Raw genomic sequence first — 9,107 nt, forward strand, 5'->3', positions numbered from 1 at the left:
ACATTCTGAATAAATGTTTTTAGAATGCTAAAGTTACATGCACGCTATTAAAAATACCAGCAGTAATGCGCGGTGCAGAGAGCACATTGTGGGGCACTTTTTAAATGCTGTGCAGAGCAATTAACAGCCCCTTTTAAACTAAAGGCTCACTAAAATTCCATCCTGTGTTTGAAGACAGTCATAAACATATTTTCAACGCCTTCATTCATTCCTCTACATGTTGATAAGGTCAACCAGTACATACAAATAGGAGATTATTGAGCCATACAGCGCCTCCTAGAGTTTCTAAGTGGCCCTGACTTCAACATCTAGGAGAACAATGCCCAAGAACAAGCATACTACCAGTGACGTCTGACAGGTTTGGACTCTTATATTGCATGCCAGCCAGGACTTCAGCTCTGCATACAGCATTGGTAGCTCCTATACTGTCCTTGGACTTTCAATTGGATACTTGCTACCAGACCTCAAACCACATCAGACGGGAATAGGTGAACAACACTAAGGATGGCCATGTGACTCCCAGAGCATAGATATGCATTAATAGCTCATACATTGTAAGTTTGCTAGAGCAGGGCTCAACTGTTGCTTGTGCACAGTAGTGTAGTGCATAGCACTCATGCCTTACAGTGCTGAGTCGCACCCCAGCCAGGGCACTATCTGCACAGAGTTTGTATGTTCTCCCCTTGTGTATGTGGGTTTCTGGGCACTCTAATTTCCTCCCACATCCCATAAACCTACAGATAAGTTACGGTAATTGGCTTGCTTCTTAAAATTGGCTCTAGACTATCTCTAGACTATGTTGGGCACATGACCATGGTAGGGATTAGTCTGTGAGGCCCTTTGAGGGATAGTTAGTGACAAGACTCTTTACTTTGTACAGCGCCACGGAATATGTTGGCGCTTTATAAATCAATAATAATAATAATAATACACTGTAAAGTACTGTGGATGATGTCAGCGCTATATGAATATTAAATAAGAACTGCTATATATTTATACAATCGTCTCTAGTAATTATACTATTGTACTTTTAAATCTACTTTATACATCCACATTTTGTAGCTGCTTTATGCTATGCGACGGAAAATAATTAATGATAATACAAGAGATCTCTTTGGTGAGCATAAAATGATGATCCACTTTGGTAATTGATTTGGCACAGATTTAAAATTATTATGATTATTTTCTGTTATTTTCCCAGAAAAAAAATAGATGACTTTAGAAGGACTTTTATGTAATCAGAAATGTGTTTGGTCAGAGGCACATTTTAAACTGGGTCTGGCAGATACAGCATAGTTTAATGACCCCATTCAAATCACAGTCTTTTACCTTATTTTGTACTTGTGTCAATCATCATAGGCACAACTAGTAGCTTCAAGAGACTGATTTAGTGTGTAGAGCTATTTTGAATTACAGTTGTACAATAAAAGGTTCTATTTGCAGAATGCATGTAGACTGTAGAGTTTTCTCTTTACACTGATGCAGTATTGCCTGATCAGGGGAAGCTTGTAAATCATCTCAAACATACCAGTCCTTCTGACAGATTCCAGAAATTCCAGGTCTGTAGACTTGCCTGACACTTGGTACGGCATATGGGCATTGACATTTTTTCCACACAAAATAATCCCTGAACCTTCAAAATGTTCTAAGACTTCTAAGTTATTCACCGTCCAGACAGACATGGCACACTCTTTGTGGTAATGCCCCCATTTTAAAGTCTTGGGACGAGTGCTTCCACTAAATATCCTTGACTCTGGAATTTTCTCTCCACAGAGCTCAAAGCCCTATTCTGCAAAGATGCCCGGGTCTCAATAAATACCAGAATAAGATTCTTACTTTATTCTGCACTTCTAACCGATGTCTTATAGCAGAGCACAAGAAAGACCCCTTATAGCCTTTATCCTGCTTGAGTAACAAAATTTGGTGGATCGAATACATGAAACAAATTTCCCACACCATGGATTTAACCATGCACGTATTTCAACAAATTTTGGCCCCCTGGATAGCCCATTTCCCGTTAGGACAGCAAACCTCTGTTTAGGCATCCCATGGGTTTATATGTGATTATCAGAACCTTGCATTGATGTATAGCGTACCCATATGGGATGACGAGTATTCTGTACTTAGGCACAAAGTTCTATCATGTTTTGTGTAGTTGGAGCTTTATAGAAGGTTCCCGTCATGTAGCCAGTGAGCTATTGCTTCCAAACTATTACTAGTTGCACAAGATTGTTAAATAAGCATTATTCATTTATGCTTGTATACTGAGTTTCTTTATTTTTTTACTATCCACTCAGCTATATTTTGTGTTACTGACCTTGCTGAATCTTTTGTTGTGTTGAAGCCCATATTAGCTTGTATTATAAAATTAAAACATTTCTATAACAATATTGTAATACAAATAAAATAAAATATTTTGTTTAAAATGTGTTATTGACTGTAATGTTATTTGTGTTGTTAATCTGGTGGTCACCATGCAGTATTACAGTCAGGACTGGAAGATGCACAGGGAAGAGAAGTGATGCTGCACATGAATAGCTGATTGCACATGGAGAAGGAAGGTTACAAGTGGTGGGATATATGTGTATGAGGGAGTCTTCTGCTCACACTATGAATAAGGGGCTGTGAATAAAAGGGGGGAAGGTGTCTACAATCCATAAGGAGTTGCATGGAGAAGAATGGCTACTGCATGTGTAAGAGGGGAGCTAATGCGTTTGGGGTGCTGCTCATGGAAATGAGTGGGAGTATTGTACAAGACAGTTGCCTATGTGTTTGTTCCTTATGGAACCCAAGTGGCCATATGTTATACTGCAACACGTGGCCACCTGCATTGCTCCATATGGCTAGTCCCATTCATTTGATTAAATGAGGCAGCAAAGATAAATGCATCATGTTGCACTGCAATGCACTAGCATTGTAAGAAAACAGACTTGCTTTCTATGCAGTGTCTGATTTGTTGGCATATTATTATTATTATGTTTTATAAAGTGCTGTACGGACTACATAGTCAAGTCACTAACTGCTCCACAGATGTGCTCACAGTCTAATCCTTGCCATAGTCATAGTCTGAATTAACTTATCAGTATGTATTTGGAAGGAAACCAGAGCACCTGGAGCAAACCCATACAAACACAGGGAGAACTAACAGATAGTGTCCTGGCTGCACTGCTACATAATACATAAGTGGTAGTATCTGACAAATCACACACTATACGCATTGCTGAAATCCACCCAGCAACGTGTAAATGTGTCTTGATGCTTAACCACTTAAGGACCTAGGGCTTTCTACCCCTTAAGGACCGGCCACTTTTTTTCCATTCAGACCACTGCAGCTTTCACGGTTTATTGCTCGCTCATACAACCTACCACCTAAATGAATTTTGGCTCCTTTTCTTGTCACTAATACAGATTTCTTTTGGTGCTATTTTATTGCTCCTGCGATTTTTACTTTTTATTATATTCAGCAAAAAAGACATGAATTTTGGCAAAAAAATGATTTTTTTTACTTTCTGTGCTGACAGTTTTCAAATAAAGTAAAATTTCTGTATACATGCAGCGCGAAAAATGTGGACAAACATGTTTTTGATGAAAAAAAACCCATTCAGTGTATATTTATTGGTTTGGGTAAAAGTTATAGCGTTTACAAACTATGGTGCAAAAAGTGAATTTTCCCATTTTCAAGCATCTATGACTTTTCTGACCCCCTGTCATGTTTCATGAGGGGCTAGAATTCCAGGATAGTATAAATACCCCCCAAATGACCCCATTTTGGAAAGAAGACATCCCAAAGTATTCACTGAGAGGCATAGTGAGTTCATAGAAGATATTAATTTTTGTCACAAGTAAGCGGAAAATGACACTTTGTGACAAAAAAAAAAAAAAAGTTTCCATTTCTTCTAACTTGCGACAAAAAAAAAATGAAATCTGCCACGGACTCACCATGCCCCTCTCTGAATACCTTGAAGGGTCTACTTTCCAAAATGGGGTCATTTCTGGGGTGTGTTTACTGTCCTGACATTTTGGGGGGTGCTAAATTGTAAGCACCCCTGTAAAGCCTAAAGGTGCTCATTGGACTTTGGACCCCTTAGCGCAGTTAGGCTGCAAAAAAGTGCCACACATGTGGTATTGCCGTACTCAGGAGAAGTAGTATAATGTGTTTTGGGGTGTATTTTTACACATACCCATGCTGGGTGGGAGAAATATCTCTGTAAATGACAATTTTTTTAATGTTTTTTACACACAATTGTCCATTTACAGAGTTATTTCTCCCACCCAGCATGGGTATGTGTAAAAATACACCCCAAAACACATTATACTACTTCTCCCGAGTACGGCGGTACCACATGTGTGGCACTTTTTTACACCCCAAGTACGCTAAGGGGCCCAAAGTCCAATGAGCACCTTTAGGATTTCACAGGTCATTTTGCGGAATTTGATTTCTAGACTACTCCTCACGGTTTAGGGCCCCTAAAATGCCAGGGCAGTATAGGAACCCCACAAATGACCCCATTTTAGAAAGAAGACACCCCAAGGTATTCCATTAGTAGCATAGCGAGTTCATAGAAGATTTTATTTTTTGTCAAAAGTTAGCGGAAAATTGATTTTTATTGTTTTTTTCACAAAGTGTCATTTTCCACTAACTTGTGCCAAAAAATAAAATCTTCTATGAACTCACCATACTCCTAACGGAATACCTTGGGGTGTCTTCTTTCTAAAATGGGGTCATTTGTGGGGTTCCTATACTGCCCTGGCATTTTAGGGGCCCTAAACCGTGAGGAGTAGTCTGGAAATCAAATTCCGCAAAATGACCTGTGAAAGCCTAAAGGTGCTCATTGGACTTTGGGCCCTTTAGCGCAGTTAGGGTGCAAAAAAGTGCCACACATGTGGTATCGCCGTACTCGGGAGAAGTAGTACAATGTTTTTTGGGGTGTATTTTTACACATACCCATGCTGGGTGGGAGAAATACCTCTGTAAATGACAATCTTTTGATTTTTTTACACACAATTGTCCATTTACAGAGATATTTCTCCCACCCAGCATGGGTATGTGTAAAAATTCACCCCAAAACACATTGTACTACTTCTCCCGAGTATGGTGATACCACATGTGTGGCACTTTTTTGCACCCTAACTGCGCTAAAGGGCCCAAAGTCCAATGAGCACCTTTAGGCTTTCACAGGTCATTTTGCGGAATTTGATTTCCAGACTACTCCTCACGGTTTAGGGCCCCTAAAATGCCAGGGCAGTATAGGAACCCCACAAATGACCCCATTTTAGAAAGAAGACACCCCAAGGTATTCCGTTAGGAGTATGGTGAGTTCATAGAAGATTTTATTTTTTTGTCAAAAGTTAGTGGAAAATGACACTTTGTGAAAAAAACAATAAAAATCAATTTTCCGCTAACTTTTGACAAAAAATAAAATCTTCTATGAACTCACCATACTCCTAACGAAATACCTTGGGGTGTCTTCTTTCTAAAATGGGGTCATTTGTGGGGTTCCTATACTGCCCTGGCATTTTAGGGGCCCTAAACCGTGAGGAGTAGTCAGGAAATCAAATTCCGCAAAATGACCTGTGAAAGCCTAAAGGTGCTCATTGGACTTTGGGCCCTTTAGCGCAGTTAGGGTGCAAAAAAGTGCCACACATGTGGTATCGCCGTACTCGGGAGAAGTAGTACAATGTTTTTTGGGGTGTATTTTTACACATACCCATGCTGGGTGGGAGAAATACCTCTGTAAATGACAATCTTTTGATTTTTTTACACACAATTGTCCATTTACAGAGATATTTCTCCCACCCAGCATGGGTATGTGTAAAAATTCACCCCAAAACACATTGTACTACTTCTCCCGAGTACGGTGATACCACATGTGTGGCACTTTTTTGCACCCTAACTGCACTAAAGGGCCCAAAGTCCAATGAGCACCTTTAGGCTTTCACAGGTCATTTTGCGGAATTTGATTTCCAGACTACTCCTCACGGTTTAGGGCCCCTAAAATGCCAGGGCAGTATAGGAACCCCACAAATGACCCCATTTTAGAAAGAAGACACCCCAAGGTATTCCGTTAGGAGTATGGTGAGTTCATAGAAGATTTTATTTTTTGTCAAAAGTTAGTGGAAAATGACACTTTGTGAAAAAAACAATAAAAATCAATTTTCCGCTAACTTTTGACAAAAAATAAAATCTTCTATGAACTCACCATACTCCCAACGGAATACCTTGGGGTGTCTTCTTTCTAAAATGGGGTCATTTGTGGGGTTCCTATACTGCCCTGGCATTTTAGGGGCCCTAAGCCGTGAGGAGGAGTCTGGAAATCAAATTCCGCAAAATGACCTGTGAAATCCTAAAGGTGCTCATTGGACTTTGGGCCCTTTAGCGCAGTTAGGGTGCAAAAAAGTGCCACACATGTGGTATCGCCGTACTCGGGAGAAGTAGTACAATGTGTTTTGGGGTGAATTTTTACACATACCCATGCTGGGTGGGAGAAATAACTCTGTAAATGGACAATTGTGTGTAAAAAAATCAAAAGATTGTCATTTACAGAGGTATTTCTCCCACCCAGCATGGGTATGTGTAAAAATACACCCCAAAACACATTGTACTACTTCTCCCGAGTATGGCGATACCACATGTGTGGCACTTTTTTGCACCCTAACTGCTCTAAGGGGCCCAGAGTCCAATGAGTACTTTTAGGCTTTACAGGGGTGCTCACAATTTAGCACCCCGCCCACTTGCCAGGACAGTTAACAAACCCCACAAATGACCCCATTTTGGAAAGAATACACAACAAGGTATTCCATGAGGGTTATGGTGAGGTCATTGAAAATTTTATTTTTTGTCACAAGTAAACGGAAAATGACACTTTGTTAAAAAAAAAAAATTAAAAAAAAATTCTGCTAACTTGTGACAAAAACTAAAATCTTTTATGAACTCACCGTGCACCTCACATAATACTTTAGGGTGTCCTCTTTCCAAAATGGGGTCATTTGTGGAGTCTGTCCTGGCATTTTAGGGTCTCTGCAATCATTACATGTATGGCCAGTATTAGGAGTTTCTGCTATACTCCTTATATTGGGTATACAAGTAATGCACTCTGGGCTGAAAGGAAAAATAAACGGCAAACATACCTTGCTCCACATCAATGGCAGATCTTCCTCCACATCAATGGCAGTGATAACCTCAGGAGAGAGACACCCCGTGCCACCCTGCACTCAGGGTGAGCCACCAACCTATGTGACTGGGCCTCAGAACTTTAGTATACAGCATTATGCCTGTAGGATACAGCAATATGCCTGCCAATAGAGATGACTCTGTGTGGCATTAAAGCATCATCATAGGCCCAAATCACATATAAACCGGGGGTGTCCACACTCAAGGGAAATTCAAACATGCCGTCTTATATCGCCAACCCAGGACAGATCAGCAATATCAAGCATGGAAACCGATCCTTCTTCCCACTTTTATGCTTACCCGTTTGGTCTTCAAGCTTACCTCTCCTCTCCCTGCGACAATGTGCAAAAGACCACTAAGTGTGTGCCTACTCCTGTGTCTGGAGTTCCCTAGGTTCTAATAGTGTACCTGCTCGTGGTACCTCTCAAAACACGGCCCTACGCATAGGCCAGGCTGGTCAGGACAGCGGGGACAATAAAAACTGGTGTCATTCCTTCTTCCAGTCCTGCTGCAAACACGACAACGTTTTCTTCGGATGCGTTGACCTGGGGCACACGGAATCTGATAGGCGTAATGCCTACCATGCAGTCGGCTAGTTGCATCTGGGGGGGGGGGGGGGGCCTGGCACCTCCTGGATACAGGATGTCCAGAATGATCTGTTCCTGAAATTGGAGGAAAGATCCAGTTCTCCCAGCCTTACTGTAGAGAACAAAGCTGTTGTAAACTGCCAATTGAATCAGATAAAAAGACACTTTCTTATACCAGCGTCTTGTTTTCCGGGTCATTAAATAGGGCGCTAACCTCTGGTCATTGAAGTCCACCCCTCCCATGTTGACATTATATTCGTGGACGACAAGGGGCTTTTCAATGACCTTAGTTGCCCGTTGAATTTGGACTGTCGTGTCTGTGTGAATGGTGGACAGAAAGTAAACGTCCCTCTTGTCCCTCCATTTCACCGCGAGCAGGTCTTCAGTACGCAAGGCGGCCCTCTGCCCCCGTTCAAGTCTGGTGGTAATGAGCCGTTGGGGGAAGCCCTGGCGACTAGGCCGCGCAGTGCCACAGCATCGGATTCCTTCTAACTTTAAGTGCTGAAAGAGGGCCACACTTGTGTAATAATTGTCCACAAAAAGATGGTACCCCTTCTGGAACAAGGGTGACACCAAGTCCCACACAACCTTTCCACTGCTCCCCAGGTAGTCAGGGCATCCGACCGGCTCCAATTTTGAGTCTTTTCCCTCATAGACCCTAAAACGACATGTATAGCCTGTGGCCCTTTCACAGAGCTTATACAGTTTCACCCCATACCGGGCGCGCTTGCTTGGGATGTACTGTTTGATGCCAAGGCACCCGGTAAAGCGTAAGAGGGACTCGTCTACGCAGATGTTCTGTTCAGGGATATAAGCATCTGCAAATGTTGAGGACAGGTGGTCTATGAGGGGCCGAATTTTGTGGAGCCGGTCATAAGCAGGGTCTCCCCTTTCATGACAGGTTTCGTCGTCGTTGAAGTGCAGGAAGCGCAGGATGGACTCAAATCGTGTCCTGGACATGGCAGCAGGGTACAAGGGAACATGATGTACTGGGTTCGTAGACCAATACGACCGCAATACATTCTGTTTCATTAGTCCCAAGTGAAGGATAAGGGCCAAAAAGATTTTAATGTCGGAAACTTGGACTGGTTTCCACCCGAAAGGCTGGGCATACATGCTCTCCGGGTGCTCGGTGATGAATTGTGTGGCTTTACGGTTGGTCTCAACCACAATTAAGTCCAAGAGAACCTGGGTGATGAACAGCTGCAAAAATTCTAGGGCCGTTCCTAGATGAGCTGTCGCCACCTGGACTCCAGACTGGGCGGTGAAAGGGGGCACTACGGGTGCGGCGGAATCAGGGGATTGCCAATCTGGTTGTGCCAGCACCTCTGGGAGTCTATGGGTACTAC

Source organism: Hyperolius riggenbachi, chromosome 4 (genome assembly GCF_040937935.1).
Source record: "Hyperolius riggenbachi isolate aHypRig1 chromosome 4, aHypRig1.pri, whole genome shotgun sequence".
Lineage (NCBI taxonomy): Eukaryota > Metazoa > Chordata > Amphibia > Anura > Hyperoliidae > Hyperolius > Hyperolius riggenbachi.